The 17,858-nt window shown below is 37.9% G+C and overlaps 1 long non-coding RNA gene across 1 annotated transcript in view; it reads left to right on the top strand.

Moving 5' to 3' along the window:
• Positions 1-17,858, top strand: part of LOC139828360 (uncharacterized) — a 73,273-nt gene that overhangs the window by 31,606 nt on the left and 23,809 nt on the right. The window contains exon 3 of the long non-coding RNA XR_011739873.1: positions 9,887-9,983. This is a non-coding gene — a long non-coding RNA (uncharacterized lncRNA). The remainder of the gene's footprint in view (positions 1-9,886; positions 9,984-17,858) is intronic.

Raw genomic sequence — 17,858 nt, forward strand, 5'->3', positions numbered from 1 at the left:
TGCCTGTTTAGTTTAAATGGATCTTTAATGGCAGGTTTTCTGTTTATGAATTAATTTTACTATTAAAAGAAATATATTGGAAAGAATAAAAATGGAGAAAAAGCCAAAAAAGGGAATCTCATCCCTCATGGCTCTGTACTGCCTGACCTTTCCCACCAGAAAAAATATTCTGCCTCTTTGGAAACATGGCTCAGAGCCATCCCCACTGCAGACACGGATTCAAACTGCCTTGGAGTTGTGCCATGAGGAACCTCTGGCTTATTATACAGGATGGATGCCAGACAAACTGGATGAGGTGTGGTTGGGTTTTATGGACCTCCAATTTGAAAGTTATGCTATACATAATGTGATTAGATCTGACTGGAATGTTATTCCTTATTTGCTTTTATTGAAGTTTAATTGTTTCCTTATTCCACTGTCATCTCTCCATTTGACTAACACTTGTGTATCACTGGTAAGATGTAATACTGGCTTTGTCTTTATACATCACTGCACTGTGGACACTTTTATGTTCACTCAAAGAAGAGAAAGAGGGAAAGAGAAAGAGGGAGAAATTACTCAAAAAGCAAATTCCTTTTTAAGATTCAGTCCTAAAGTTTTTGCAGAAATCCTGCCTGTAGCAAATGTTTTAGCCAAAGGAGGATAACAAACAAAAGTCATCAATCATATAAACAGACCTTATTCTCACCAAAAAGCATACATTGTTTAGATGGCTATCACATTCATTTTTAGGCCACACTTGAGCATTCTGATCTGCATGAGTGGATTGCTGCACACATCCCATAGAACTCAGCTTCCTCTGAATAGGTGCAATAACTACACGGTTTGATCAAAAGAAAAGATAAGGACCTTCATTCACAGGTTTTTTATGTTAGGATCAAAATTACTACCATTTAGAGATTTTATATTTGCCACATACCATTCTAGCAAATTAGTTTGGCTAAACAGGCTTCTGAGGTGAATACATTAGCTTGTGCCGTTTGGTGCCCTGAACATGCTATGAGAAAAGAATATAAAAGATTTAAGGATATTCATAATTTCTAAGGTCAGAATGAGTGACTAATTGCAATGTCTTTGCCTAAGTCAAGTGTAAATTTATCTGTGCTCTTCCTACTCGTAGTGATCAATCGGACATACCTTCACATGGCATGGTTTGTCCTAAGGTGCACCACAGTCGTCTGCCTCTCTTACTTTTATATATGTCCTGTTCCATTTTACCTTAAGTTAAGAGCTTGCAAGGATTATTGACAGGTGATTCCCAATGGAAAATGTCTTGGTTTGGCCTAGCACATGCTGTCCACACTTCCAAAACCTTCAAACAGTAAGAGAAGTCTGCAGGCCTTGTGGTTGCACAATTAATCTTCAACTCTAAAGTTTATTCAGGTACATCTAAACTTGGAAACTTTTTTTCCCATAGGCATACATGTATCTCTTGATTAGTTTTTGGTAGAGGTGGGAGCTAACTGGCTCAATAGCTGTAAATAGGCAGGCTTTCCCAAAGGGGAGAAAAAGAAAGCTGATCAGATGTTATAGCACTGGTATTTAGTATTAATAAAATACCCAAACATGCAATTTTCTTTTATAAGAAGACAATAACATGAAAAAGCCAATATATGACTAAACAACTTCATACTAATGCCATTTTTACAGTGTCACTGGAACAGAAGTCATAGAAGAATCAAGTCAGGCTGTCCTTGACTGTGTTTCCTCAGGAAACTAGTCCTGAGTTGGGAGAGGGCTGGTGGGGAGATTACACAATTTTAGTTCTATTCCTATTTTTTTTGTTGTTTTAATTCAAAGATTTTTTTCATCTGTAGCACTACAGAGACAAAAATGTAGGTATTTTAAAGCCAAGCTGTATGGTTTTGTCATGAGTTAACATAATTACATATCATATGGAAAAATCAATTTATTAGAGGTGTTTATATATGACTGGAATGCCTTGTTTTGAACACTAAGTATCAGCACTAGCAAAACATGGGCTAATATTCAGTCCTTGCCATTGCTCAGTTCAATCCCTAATAATATTGTTCCTTGCCTATAATGTCCATGATTGTTATATCACTGCTTTACTCTTTTCCCCAGTGCTCTGTGATCTTGCTTTACTGCCCAACAAAGTAGAAGAGCCAGCAGGAAGCCTTCATCAGCAACAATCAATTCAAATGAATGTTAGCATTCCTATTTCTTGTCTGACCTGCACTGTCCCCCCACTCCCTTCACATATGATTTATTAAAATTATTTTGATTGAGTGCATGTGGACCCCTGCCTTCTGCTGGAGAGTATCAGATAGGTTCAGCTGTGTGTCATAAACCTCATTTTTCAGCAAATAAGAGAAATTCTCTAGTCTTTCTTGAAGAACCCGTCATGGTAGGGAAATAGAAATGTCTTTGCTGGGGCTATGAAGTTCCAAGAAGCCATGGTATGCAGCACAGTGTCAACACCAAAATCGCTACGAGGTCATGGATTTGTTAAAATAAATATTGTTTTCTATCCAAACCCTCAAGAGGCATTATGACAAAGTTTTACTGTTCTTGCTGTCACTTTGCATTAAAAGTCTTAGATCAGTGAAGAAAGGCAGAGCTGAGGAGTAGAGGACAAGTAGGGAAGTGCAGAGACACTGTGTTTGTTCATTTTTGGTGGCAGAGAAAAAATACTTCAGTGGCTGGACAAAGCAGAAGAACTGTAGATTGAACTGTAAACAATGAAGTTCTGTCTAGGCCTTGAGTGCACAACAGACATTAATTGCCCCATGTGGGGCCTCCACACTCCCCTGTCCCTGGGCTCAGAAGCTTCATTTAAGCTCAGGCCTGGGCACCGGCTCCTTGCCCGAGATACAGTGTAGGTCTGCTTTTCCCCACACCTGCACTGGAACTGTTGCTTGACTTGCTCAGACTGACTTTTGCCTTGACTTGTTACTTTGCTGTTGCCTTGTTCAACACTTGATTATCAATAGGACCTGTTCCCATCACCCTGCTCTGCTTTGCTGGCTCAGGTGCTGTATAACTTTAGCCTGTCAGCGAAGTCATTGTCTGGCCTCTATTCTGACCACCTCTGGCTTCACCCTTCCTGAGGGAGCATCTGGCCACCCCTGCAACAGAGAAGGGAGAGCTCTCCTTGGGGAATGCATCCTGGAGGAGAACCAACAAAGGAGTGCTATATATCAGAGAAAAGGAAGAAAAAGAACTGTACTTCCCACTCTTTTTCACTGTCTCCGGTCCCTCTTTAGAGACAGAAAGATCTTCCTGTAAGGATGTGAAACGTGTTTCATGAATTTCTGAAAGGAAGGCAAGGGCAATCATAGATTCTTGAAGTCTCCATATTGCTGGCTTTCACGCAAAAGAGTTGCTGGCAAACTGCATGGGAAAGCAAGTAGTAAATACATGCCAAGAAGTAAAAATAAAGATAATGATCGTTCAGACTTATTCAGTTTCCATAATATCAGAAATTTTAGCCAAAGAAACATCATTACTCACCTGATGTAGGATCTCCAGAGGCTTATCAACCTTTTAACCAAGTCTCTGTCAGATTTAACCATAAAATAATTACCAGAATTCCTGCATGTAGAACAACAAAAAACAAACAAAAACAAACCAAACCAAAACAAAAAAAAAGCAAAACCAAACAACAACAACAAAATCCACCAGCAACAACAACAACAAAACACCCACAAAGAACAAACTACAACAAAAAAGCCAATGGGCAACATGATTTGAGGTTCATTGCTCTCTCACAGAGGGAAGTGAATAGTCAGAAGATGTCAGAAACTGAAGCTGTATAAAGAACATATTCTTAACTAAATGACACCACATACAAACTGTGAAGAAGTCTTGAACTTGACAGTGTTGATAGTTCTGCAGTTATATTGTTATACTGAACAGGCTGACCATAAGTGAGCATGAGGATCACCATAGCTTACTATAGATGAATAAAAATAAGGCCCAAAAGATGGAAGTGATGAGAGAGCTCCACCTCTTTCAGCTCAAGCAAAGAGGCTCTACTTCTCTAACTGATGGTAGAACAGAAACAGAAAAACATTCAGATCACTTCTTAAGATAAAAAAGCAGTGTGGGGGAGGGGGCAGAAACTGCTTGAGTCTTTTGGCGCAGGTCAGGTCAATAGAATTCTCTTCCCAAAAGATGTGGAATGGTTGCACAACTACTCTGAAATAGCTTTTATAGCATATGGGAGCTGTTCTGAGGCTTACTTGCCTGAGGGTAGATGCTTAGGCTGTGGATTTCCACTGGCATGGAAATACTGGTTATGTCTCTCCTGGCCTGTCCTCATGACAAACATCCTACTATACATTCAAGTGACACTTTGTTCCATTCCATTATTTTGTAAAAGTCAAAAGCTTTGACCAGGATGCAGAAGGACTCTCTATTTTCATCCCTCTCAGATCTTAGCACACAATCCACTGGAAATAAAGAGCTGAAATTATTTATTTGCTTCTTCTATTAAAAATAAATAAGTTTGCTACTGTTGATCTGTCAGTCATTTTCTCTGTTAAATGTCAACATACGTCTGAGGTTACTAAAAGTGCCATATCCACGTAAGTTTTAAAATAAAAAATAGAAGGTGTGCATGTTTAACAGACAGCTGTGATGTATTTCCAGCCTCCTTAAATTAGCCTTTTTCCTCTCTCCCCAGATTGTTCTCTGTTGTTGTTTTCACTATCACCTGTCATTACAAACACAAGCCTTATTTCCTTTTTCACAGAAGCTAAAGAATCTCGGTTAAAAAGATATAGCTTCTAAAAACAGTACTTGCAAGGTGTACACAGTGCCTGTATTAAGAGCCCAGCTATCCAAAGCAAGAACTAATGTAAATGGCAGTGACAGGAAGATCCTTCTGTTCCCAGCTACAGCCCCCTTTTCCTACAAAGATAAGTAAACCAAAATGTTTATTATTGTTCTGATCAATATTTATTGCAAGAGAATGTTGTTCTGAGTGCACACTGCATATATAGCGATACAGCTTAGACTGTAAAATAGAAAACAAACAATTAAATAGCCAAGATGCTCATCTTTCAAAGAAACATATAGGAAAGATGTTCTAATACATTCTGTCCTCTGCAGCCACATTAATTGTTGTTTTGAAATAATGGAGATTCCTGGTAATTCCTGTGTAAATTCTTAACATATTCTATAAAACATCTGAAGTGTTTATCAGCTATGAAGGTGTTGCAGTGAGGTCTCCATTCATGCTCACCTGCTGGGAATATAAACAGTTCTGCATACGTTTTCTTAAGCACACTTATAGTAGATTTGTCACTCTGTTTAGTTTGTCTCGAACCAAGAAACATTGTCCAAGCTGTTTCTCGTGAACCAAGGTCATTTTGAGGTTTAGGACTTGCCACATAACATGCTTGCATTTGTGCTTTCAATTTACTGTGTAGTGATTTTAGTACTTAAATATTAGGCTATCTCAATATAGTTGTATGCATTCCCACTCTAATAATTCAAATCAGTCGGCCATATATTGCTTTTTCAATTTCTCCTAAAATGATTACATTTACATTCTACAAGTTCTTTAGTGGAACTCACAATAGCAAGAGATTAAGTAAAGAATTTGATACAACTAATGAAACAATGAAAATGAAATAATTCCCTCAAAGCATTGCATTTTTAGCAAAGTTTGTTCTGTGGTAAAACAAAAGTACAGCTGTCAAAAATATGGCAGCCTAACCCCTTAACAAATTTCAAAAATTCCATCTGCAGGCAATGCCGTGCAGATAAACAGATGTTGCAGAAGTACAAAGCCCAAAGAAGAGAAAATGGTTTGACAGTTCTAAGGTTAATATGTTTGAAAAAAAAAAAAAAAAAAAGATAACATGTTTCTCTGATGGAGAAAGACTGTGAAATGTAACAATCGCTAATGTTTATAAATAGTTATTGAATCACTAACACACAGTTAATACCTGTCTTCAGTATTGCTTTGAGTTTCCTAAAGAACAGTAAGTAGATCAATTAGAAAGGACTACAAGTTCAGCATCTTTCTGTGTAGCATTAGTTGTTAGTTTAGCTGGAGAAGGTCTCTACGCTATCTTTAATCTGCTTGTTGGGTTTTTCTTCCCCTGTGCAAGAATTCCTCTCATTAAAACAAACTCTTTTGAAATATGCAACACTGGCTAGCTTAGTCCCACTTGCTAATGGTTCTGAATTGATTCTTAATTAGTTGCAGTTTTGGTCAGAATGCCATTAAAACAGCTGAGTGCTCCAACAGGCAAGAAGGAACTGGCTGCTCTGCTGTGAGCTGCCAAGGCTGGGGGTGAGTGTGCAACCACCACAGCAGCTCCGCAAAATGCAGCGAGATTCAAATCACGCTCTGTCCCTGGTTTGAACACAAAGCTTCGTATGGTAATTTATCCATCTATAAAATATGATGAAGAAAGGCATCCAGATGCTGTTAGAAAAACTGCGTTCTTCCAATAATATTCTAGTCTCTTTGTAAGGAAAAGAAAGGATACTGATTCAGAAGAGTATGAAGCATTTTTGATAAATCACCATTTTTTTTTCTGTATAATTTTATTTGCTATATATTTTCTAATCTTCTGTTTATATTCTAGAAAGCCTCTGGGAAGCTAAAGATTACATTTTCATGTTTTTCTTCCAAATGACTGAGTATTTGCTATGAACTGAGACATATTTTTGTTTATGAAGGGAATCAGTGGTCATTGCACAGCTATTGCTCTATGATTTTAGTTTAATTATAGAAAAGTGAGATATGAAGAAAACATGCTCTTCTAAAGCACTATCTGGAGCAAGTGCCCCTGTTGTTAGGGGACAGTGATGTCACGTGAGCAGCTTTTGTATTCAGCAGTAATAATTCACTGCCTGCATGGGGGGATTGATCCCAGCTCTGGTATCCCCAAAGGAGCTTCCACTAGGAATGGGCTCACGTACTTTGATCTGCAGATTAACATGAGCAGGATCACAAGCCTTTGTCTCTTGTAAACATCGTATGTCCCTAAATTTGTATCCAGCAAAAGGCTGAGTCTTGTGTTTATTTGAGTAATGAATTGCAGTAATTAATGCACGCATTGATTCCTCTACTGACTCTCTCCTAAAGGCCATTTCCATTTTTAATTTATAGAAAATGCATACGATTCCTTTAATCAGAGTACAGCCTGGAATCTCAAATAAACACTCACGCAAAAATACAGTAAATAGAAGTGAGATTCCTGAGCAGAATTAAGGTAGGAATTTAGGTAGACAGAAGTTGTATTCAATACTGTATTAGAAGACAGCTACACAGCAATGAGTATAAGAATATGCATTTGGAATTTTCAGGGCAGATCCAACCCTGTGATCTGAGAAGCACAAATCTTACTCTTTCATTGAACAGATCTCCGCTTACTTCAGGGCTCAGTTTAGTCCCTAACATATGAATGTATATTTATGTCACATATTCCTATTACAAGGATGTTTTGATGTTATCTTTCTTTCAGTCTTTTATGGCTTTTGCATTAAAAAAGACCATACCATTCACTAAATATTCTTGAGGGGGGAAGATTCAAAGGAACAACACGTGCTTCCTTTGACTATTTCTTATTTACTAAGTGCCAAAACTGTACTCAGCATTGTACAAGATGCAAAATGCAAACAGCCTTTCCCTCATAGTCCTTCAGACCCAAAGCAGTTTCTAGCATTCCATATATTACCCTCATCTTAAACTGGAGCATTCACAAACAACATGGCTTCAGAACAAAGCAAAAATCAAGTGCAAACCAAATAACACAGTCAAAAAAACAATTAAAGAAAACCCCAAACAACAAATTCTAGCATATATTTTTAAATTCCTGCAGTACTTTCAGACATTAAGATTATATTTTTCCTTACTCAGGAAATGCATGTTTTGTATCATACAGTTCTTTGTATGTATTTTCCACATACGTATTGAAATGCGTGTAAAATACGCCTGGGGAAGTATGAAAATACAGCATTATAAATACACAGCAAGGCAGATGATGTGCTGAGGAATGCAATCTAATATTTTTCTAAAACATACAGGTAATATAAATTAGAAAATACCCCATGGCATATATGCAGCATAAAGGACACAAAAAGAAAGACTGATTTGGAAGCACACACAAACTAAAGGAATACCTGATTAACCTTTCACTGACTCCTGGGCCACGTGATGCAAAGCTTGCCTTCCTCCTAGAGTGATGGCTTTAGAAGAAGATGTTAAATTTAACCTCTGGCGCAATGATAAATTGACAATAAAAAATTCAATGGCTTGGTAATTACCAATCACTTTGGACATCGGCAACATTTTTCAGTTCTGTCAGTGCTCATTGGCACAAAAGCTTCAGCTGAAATTCTCTCGATCTCCCTCTTTTTAACTTTGTTTTCATGATGCAGATTAAATCTGCCACCCTATTACTGATTCATTTTCCTAATTTTTCATGTCTGCACCATGCCCCAGCTGCACTAGGCTGATAATTGTGGAGACCAGCCCTGATGATTAACATCAGAAGAATTAATTATGCCTGCCATTAAAATTCCAGGTTGCACATGGTGATCAAGAAAAATTAAGTTTCTCTAGGCCTCTAAATCATTTCACCTTTGAGGAGAATGATAGTGCCTCGACAGCTAAACTGCAGCTTGCGTTCCAGAAAAGGTCTAAACCACACACCCTTTGTGTAATTCACTAAATGCCTTCCTAGTTATTCTCGCTGGTTTATTCCACTTGCTAAAAGGATTTACTGCTCTCCAAATAAAGACAACTAAAGTATCAAGCTGATTGCTTGATTCCAATATAAGCCACCCTTTATCCTCCTTTCTGAGACTCTTTGGGGAGCATCTGTCATATTAAATTCCAGATTAAAGCATCACACAGAGAAGGAAAGATCAGGCACAGAAGTAGTTTCGCAGAATTGACAGATAATTTACTTTTGTCCCAGTTACAAACTGAAGGGAAATTATTATTTTAGTACTAGGTAAAGATAATGATATTTCTCAGAAATAAATTGATAATGAAACAAAATCAGATTCCCAAGATCTTTAGGCTAAGTAGTAATGAGGAAGGAAAAGCCTGTTGACTGACTCGTTTTGAAAAAGATTTTTGCGTGGGAAACTCAAAACGAATATGTTCTAGCCTAAGGTATGACATTTACTAGAGCCATAAAGAGTAAGATGATATGCATTCATCATGTTCTGCTTCTACACTATGTTTCATTTTTAAATTACCATAATCACGTATATGACTGGCTTAGCTTTAGAAGACTGTGATGAGGAGTCATATTTTGATGAACGGATGTAAATATCTTGTGTCAAATGGTAAATGTCACTCACTACCCTACGAAGAATATGCATAAACTCTGCAATGTATCTGCTTCCCTTGTTGTGTTTAGGCAGCACCACCATAGAAAAACTGTTCAGATGTGGATATTCTTGTTAGCTTTTATAGATGACAGATTTCTAGAATAAACTTAACAGAATCAAACCAAAGAGCAGCACAAGAGCAATTATCTTCCCCTATAAAATATGATATAAAATGGGAGGACTCATTGCATTTAGAGATTAACGTCTACGGGAAGTCATGTGCATGGCGAAATAAGAGGAAGACCCTTCAATTTAAAACTTAAATCCTTGAGTTTAACACGAACATCACAGCTATAGCTCAAGCATATTGTATTCTATATAAAATAGGCCATTTAGAACTTGTGAGGACTTTATTGCACTGTCTCACAAATGGTAACTAGCATAGTATTTGTGATTAAATGAACATTTATTGTATGTAACAGTATTCCAGGAATGCCATAAAATGAAGCATGAAGTCATCCATTTAAACATTTTTAAAACATGTCTTAACTGAAAGCTTCGAAAGTATCTCCTTACAAGACTTTCGGCTAAAGCCAAAACCTTTTTCTTTCTCCCCCAGGACACAAGTGATAACTCAAAGGCACCAAGATTTTTGGCAAATCACAGATGTCTCCCGAGAGAGTCAAGAAAACAGTCAAAACATTGTCAGAAATAAGGTGAGAGAACTCTGAATATACTTACTGGTCTTGCCCATTTCTAACACCCATGAAGACAAAGCAAATGAAGTCCTAAAATGGGAAGACATGATGAGCAGCACAAAGAAATGGGATTAAAACACTGGTGTAAGATTATCTCAAACATTTTCTGAGTTAGATCAGTATTCAAAACCATAAGTTGCATTATTAGCAAGCATGGCTATCAGTCAAAGTATTTAAGCGATAAAAAGTTTATCACAGATTTAATTTTAAGACTTAAAAACCCCAAATCTAACAGGATGGAAACAAACTGTACTGATGTTTGATACCCTTAAAACTTACTGCAAATAGATTTACTATGTAAATACATATAGGCGGTATCAGAATCACAATCAGCACAGTATGAGTTTTGGGAGAAGATTATCTTCACTGACTTGGGGCTTGAGAATACCAAAAAATAAAATCATTCATCTTGAAAGTACCTTGAAGGGTTATTCTGGGATTAAGCTTTAGGTCAGGTAAGACAGGGGTTAACATGTTCTGTTTCCCCTAAAGTAACCAACAGCCTTTGTCCAGTTTAGCCTTAGTAGTTCACAGATGATTCTTGCTCCTACATCTGTGCACACAGCACTTCATCTACCAGTCAACTGAAATACAATAGATGTTAAAGAGTATAACAGCCCTAGCTAGGGCTCAAGCCACAGAATTAATACCTGGGTCATATCCAGGCTTTCTCATTTACGGGAACTTAAATGTAATATTTGCCCAATTATTGTAGTGAACAGACAGAAAACTTCCATTAGGTTCTCACATAAACTATTTTGGTTGTAAGAAATTTGAGTTCTGAATCTCTAAATTTTGGCTAATGCTGATTTCTACTCAACACATTAGCACAGGGTGAAGAAAAGAGGGGAAGGGAAATCTGCTTGCAGAAAGAATTTTACCTAAGTACAGAAAAACATACATATTGTCGTCTGAAATCAGAGAAAATTCTGTCAGAACATTCTCAGGATGTTAATTCTTTCAGACTACTGGAGCAGCTATGAGAAGTGACACTGCTTCCTGTCAAAAGTGAGATTCACAACCTGGCTTGCAAGCCCCCTGTAACATGTTGATGGTTAGGATGATGAGCTCCAAATAACAGAAATAAGCCATGCCCCATTTCCAGATAACTCTAGGCAAATCGAAATTGAGATTTCGTTATCAAAGGTCAGTGGCTCTGTATTAGATGAAGAGGTCTCTACCATTTTAAGAGACACAATTGCAGTTTTTAGCTGCTCAGCCTTATTTTTTTTTCAAAAAAAACCAACAAATCTCATCCTTCCTACGTAAGCACCATCTACCACCACAAAAACTCCAACATTTTGCATTGTCATTGATGGTCATCTTCTGCCATCCTTTATCTTGATTTACTTTGCCTGTTCATTCCAATTGCATGATTGGTGAAATAAGTTACTACTGGACATGAGTAGAACTAGGTATTTAATCTTTCATTGCTAATTCTCAGGACCACAGCTGATCCAAAGCCTTTGTATCTGCCATCCAAATTTTTGCTAATGTGGTTCTCTACAATATCACATTACAAACTTGTGTTAGATATACAATGTGCTCACCTTTGGTATGCAAATGATTCCAACAGCCATCTTGTGTACACCTGTCTGAAGGACAACGAGGTCTTCAGCCTAATCTCTTGTGCACTTTATTTTCATGATCTTTTCGGCATGATTACTATTCATTGGTTTGACTATCCACTTGAATATTGTCTATTAATGGATTTTAATTTCATTTATTATGTATTTTCATTAATGTGACCATGAACTTGGACTCACTGTGACAGGCATTGTAAAACACAGGGAGGGTCTTTACCCAAAGAGTTTGCTTTCCAAGACAAGAGGACTGAGAATAACAGACCAACAGAGGATTCCTTTCAAGCAGAATGAGAATGATGTCTGTCACTTTTTGTTACACACAGATTGATACAGCAAGAGGTGCTTTTAATGGGGTTATTTCTTCTGTGATATATTCCTCCCTTCCATGTTATTTAGGTATTTCTTCATCTGCCAAACCTGCGTCTACTTTTTCCATGCTGTGAATGTGAGCCATGTCATCTCCTAGTCTTCAAAAACTGCTACCACCACAGGAAGGTGTGAGAACACATACAACATAGCAAATAGTTAATTTTCATTTGCCATGTGGTGTGTGAATTCCTGAAGCCAGACACAGGCTGCCATGTTTCCCTGCAGCTGGTACGGTGCCTACCACTTAGGCCACATTAGCCAAAGAGCCAGAGGAATGCACGCCTCCAGATCAACGCCCCACAGCTTCACCTGTCAAACAGACAGGAAGCAAACTGGTAATGCAAGACACTTCTGCACCAGGCATGTATCCCAAGGCAGTTGATGTCCCTCTATCCCCACATCCAGATCAGGTGGACCTCTCATGCACTAAAGTGCAGTAGATTGGCAGGTCTGATTTCAGCATTTTCCTGTCAATTTGCTGTACTTTCAGAGCTGTATCAACTCGCCAAAGATCAGAGACAACATTCCAATTTCGTGTGAGAATCATGGAGGGAAAAATAAGATGAATAACACACTTTGAAGGGTAACAGGCTTACAACTATATAGAGATGTTGTGTGGGTGCCACTAGACATATCTATCTTCTATATGAAATAAAATCGCTTCATAAATACAGGAAGAGAAGAAAGACCTTTTTCCTTAATTGGTGCTGAATGAGGTATCAGTTCAAGAACCCCAATCTTGCTTACAGGAGTAACTGGTTCCAAAAGATACCTTGTGTTTCTAAGGACAAAGCATATGACTGAGATCTGTAGAGTCAGCCTACAAATTTGTAGAGTAACACAGTAACGCAACTGCTAGTGAGGAATGTGAAAATTCAGGGAGCATTATACAGTTTAAAGTCATATATGATAAAATGTTCCAGGATTGTAACACTGTTTTCTGTGTTGCTGGGACACTGCAACAGACGGGTTTGGTTGCTTAACTCTGTACCCACTACTGGCAAAGGAACCGCTGGCAAACCCTCATGCTGTGACCTGTGTGTTCCTTCACCACAGGCTGTAGCATCTGTGTCTCTAAGCTGATACGGATGGTATTACGTCTGCTGTCTTCTCCACATGCTGTTTCTTTCTGAGCAACCGTGCACTGGACTACTGCTCCATAATGTACATATGAACAAAGACACAGTCAAATGCAGTGTATGCAGTTGTGTTTATTCTACTTAATACTATCGCATATTGTCTCTTTTTCTAAGGAATTGATAGCTATGACTTTTGAACACTAAATTACTATTAAAATTACCAATATTGCTATGTAGACCCATTTACTATTAGAAAGTTAAAAAGAACAACTAATATTTTATGCACACAAGTTCTGGACTTATTTACCCTACTGTTTTCAATGAAGTGTGCCCGTTTAAATAATTCCAGACTTGTTTCTAGTTAACTCTTAAACAAAGAAAGTAGGATGATTTATGTATACATCTTCAGTTCTATGCTAATCAGATCTGGGCTCAATCTCCCCTTCTCTCTGTCACTGTAATTTGACCTACACAATATCTGCCTAAAATAGAATACAATGTATTCAGCACATAGTTATCTATATGTAAATCCAGAAGCACGTGTACACTCAAACACATATCAACAAAGTTTTGCCACATGTTTTTATGGGGCATTTCCTATTATTCTACAAACTCCCTTAGGATGCTCAGGTTTCAGGTCCTTTCCCCATCACACTGCAGCAGGCCAAGGAGCTTGCCTGTCCAGTGCAAGTCATCAGAAGACACTTCTTCCACACCAGCCTTGTGGTGTGGAAACCGGCCCATGCAGTTTATGGCGCAGCAGCCCGTTACCATTTGAGGACCAGGGATTGCAAGAATGTTCTAGCTCTGTGGCTGTCCTGGAGGAACAGACATCTTTGGGGGTTGACAGAACTATGAAATTGTCCTAAAGAGAAGCTATATGAAGATAAATTCAGAATACATATGAACAAAAATTACTTTTTAATACAAGCAACACTTCAGAACACCAAAGTGTACAGGGAAGAGAAAGAAACAATGGAGATATCTACCTGCTAACAAAACTAGTTGCAAAGTTTTCATCCTACATGTTCCAGCTGTTAAACTGTCAGATACATTATACATAGGCTTTCATATTACACATCTCTTCCTAACTCTATGTTCACAGAAGAGGACCTAAATTTGTAACATACATTTTCTTTATTTTCTTTCATCACTTAAATCCACGTTTATAACCTATTCAAATTCAACCTTTTCTCAAGGGATTCTCTGTCCTGAAACAAAATAATTTTAAGTCTTCCTGCTGACACATCACTGTCTGTTTCCACCACCTCTCACCTGGCACATCCAGGAGAACTCCTAGCCAACTCGGATGGTAACCAGAGCTAGCAAACACCATTCCAGTGTTTGCTAATGTCCAAGCAGACTGGCAATTCTTTCAAAGGCAGATACCAATTTCTGCAAGACTGGGTAATGTTTGCATCCCAGAACAAAGGTTTTACCACACAGTTAATCTTATATTCCAGATACACACAGAACTTGCTAATTACATTTTGTACAATCATATTCAGGTTCATGAAATTGCATATAATTTGTCAGAGGCTGGGTCCTGGTGCTCTAAGTTCAATGGCTATAAGTTACTTTTAAGAATATGATTTTTCTACCAGTAATAAATTTTACTAACTTGCTGTTACCACCTACATAGGGGAATCATTCAAAATTTTAAAAAGTAAAATGGTGTTTGTTTTGGTCAGCTGATTTTGTCAACAAGATCTGGTGGGCTGACTCACATAAATAAAAATTTGGCAAAATATTCCCAGGACCATTTCAGTTTCAGCTCTCCAAGGAGGACTTTAGAAATAGCAAAATATGAATAATTTTTATTTTTCAATATAAGAATGACCAAATTGGCAAAAAAAAATCACAAGCATTTTTACAGAATTATACTTACAATATTACATTTTGCAATTAATGATATTGCTTTGGAAAAAAAAAAAAAAGCACACACGAGAAATAGTGATTAATAAAGTTCAAGTTTGTTACACTTACGTTTGATGAGGGCCTGCTAGCTTGGTCAATATTTCATACCTACTGATTTTCCTTTTCACACACTGCTAATCCAGGCTCCAAGTTTGGAGAGCAGGACACTAGCTTTAAAGAATCTTCAATTCCTTCCATTTTACAGTGTAAGTTATGTTTCATTTTAAAACACCTTAATATTGAAAAATTAGTAACCATCCTCCATATGCTGTAGAATATCAAAACGAGCAAACTGATGTCAATTTAATATTTTCTGGTTTAAAACAGTAATTTACAAAAATCTGACATTCACTGTCAATCCATTTGTTTGCTGTGAAGAAATCCACATGAATTCTGTACTAATAGATCCTTACCTGACCTTCCAGAAAATACAATGACAATAACCTTTTGCCTAAATAATACTTTTTCATATTCTTTGCAGTGACAGTAATAGTTAAAAACATCATTTGGAGTGAAAATAAATCTAGAAACTTACAAAACATCCTCACATTTTCTGCAGTGACTAGGCTCACTTCCTCAAGGGATTGAGGAGAAAAAAAGACATGTTTCTCATGGCAATTTCCCCTCCTTATCCTATACTCAACATAACCAGTAGCAGTCAAAGGTCAGGGGACAAATAAGAGCTACTCAGCTAAGTGAGGCTCTGCAAGAGACAAAGATGAATTGATATAGATGTAGGAAACTGTAATGAATGAAGAATTGAAAAGATGTTCCCACTAGTCTGGCACCTGTGACAGAAGACAGAAAACCACATACTCTACCATCTATGTCGAAACTGTTTACAACATTTCAGCTAAGACTGGCTAGAAAAAATAGTGCGACATCTCTTCAAAATCACAGAGTTAAGCATTTATACACAGGTTTTGCTCAGACATGTAAATTCCAGATTGTAGGATACATTGACAGATAGGTCATATACTTGAAATACAACTTTCACAGCAGGTTCTGTGTTGAAGAACTGGATCTTTACATGCAGACGTGCTCTAGCAATCTTTCCGCAAGCAAATTCAACTGAGGACCAAAGTTGGAAATCTCATATAGTCAACCTTTTCATGAAATTTACAGCACTTCATGGTTTTGATATGGTAAAAATTCCACAGCTCCTTTAAACTCAAAACAGTTTGCCTGAGAGACAAAATCTTGCAGATTCAACATTGTCCAAGTTTTGATTCCGCTTTGATTTAATTCAAATAACTTCACTCTTCACTAGCCAATATCTTATTAGAGCAATTCTTTACAGCCCTTTTTAAGAATTGCCTCTTTCTGTGAGTGGATTTGGCTTCAGTAACATAGGGAGGACTCCAAATGATAAATAACCTGAATATTGAACAAATGGCAACTTTTCATTCATACAAAGCAAGAAAATTTGCCCCCATGGGTTACTTTACTGGGAATTCCTTAAATCAAAATGTGGAAACTCAATATTGTGGTACATAAACCATAAGCTGTATTGATCATGTCTCTTGTGACTGGGCATTCCTAACATGCTAGAGATATAATGCTGCATGGGGCAGATTTCCTTTGACTCTGACTTACGGGTGCTCAGCATCTAAAAGTCACAAAATCCTGTTTCTGCACACATGTATCTCAGAATAGAATGTGAAGGAATTCTCAAGGATCTTCTTTTTCTTCAGCTTTTCTGAAATCCTGGTCAGGTATTTAAGAATTCTGAAGGAAATGAATGGATATACTTTCCAGTGGAGAAGGTTGCCTGTTTGGCATAAACTGCAGTAACAGTACAAAATGCCTTCTGATAAGAGGCCAGTGTCATGTTGTTTTCTGATCTAGTGCAACACTAGTAATCCATTCTTACATATTTGCAGAACTTCGCTTTATATCAATCTGAGTGACTATTTACCTGTCATGTATGGTGTGATACTGAGTAGATGCAGAAAAGGACAGCCAGTGGAGGGTGAAGGAAGATGCCAAGATTATAAACCAGTGTTCATACTTACAATTGAGCTTTATTTTCATGAGAAGCTTCTCCAGCACAGACACCGAGAGCTCCGATGTTGTCCACTTGCACCTATCAGACAACACCCACCCTGGCCCATTCCTGTAAATTCTCCTCAGTGACATGTTTTATTGCCACAATGACAACACAGGATGGCTATTTATTTAATTGCATGGAAAGCCCAGCCAAAGAAGGGTGTCTCAAGTTTGGCATGTTAGTTTCCTGCTTGTAGATTTACAGTTTAGCACCATTTGGGTTTTCAGAGTCTCCTTGTTAAAAGTGCGAGGGGCCCATTTCACCAGATGAAGTACAACTGCTTTGCCTGCTTCCAAGCAGCCAAAATCCCCCAAAAGGCACAGAGCAGAAGTGCAGTCTGCTTGCAAACTGGTGTGTGCCACCCCTCCAGCCACTGATTAGTATTCGACATATTCTCCAAGCAGAGTTCTATTTCAAGTTCAGTGTTTTCTCTGTCCTACCCTTTCCTTCCCTTCCCTTCCCTTCCCTTCCCTTCCCTTCCCTCCTCCCGCCTAATTTTGTAGACAGACAACCATAATACGCAATAGAAGCATAACTCTTTAAACTGAAAATGTCATCACTTAAGAATACAAGAGAGTGGTATGTGTCATGTATGTCTGCAAAATGCAGTTGCTGTCTGTTACAGTCTGTAGCAACTTTTAAATCTGTCATCACAGCATGAATTTCATATTAAGCTCCTTCCCAGTGCTTTAGCCAGGAAGTAAAGGGGGGAACATACTGTATCATTTATGGGCATGCTGGTGCTGGGTCAACCATGACATCACTCTGCACTCCGCTGAGCTGTAATGAGGTGAAAAGGCAGCTTTAGAACAACATAGCACTTTATTTATTA

The sequence above is a fragment of the Patagioenas fasciata genome, chromosome 7 (genome assembly GCF_037038585.1).
Source record: "Patagioenas fasciata isolate bPatFas1 chromosome 7, bPatFas1.hap1, whole genome shotgun sequence".
In the NCBI taxonomy this organism is placed as follows: domain Eukaryota; kingdom Metazoa; phylum Chordata; class Aves; order Columbiformes; family Columbidae; genus Patagioenas; species Patagioenas fasciata.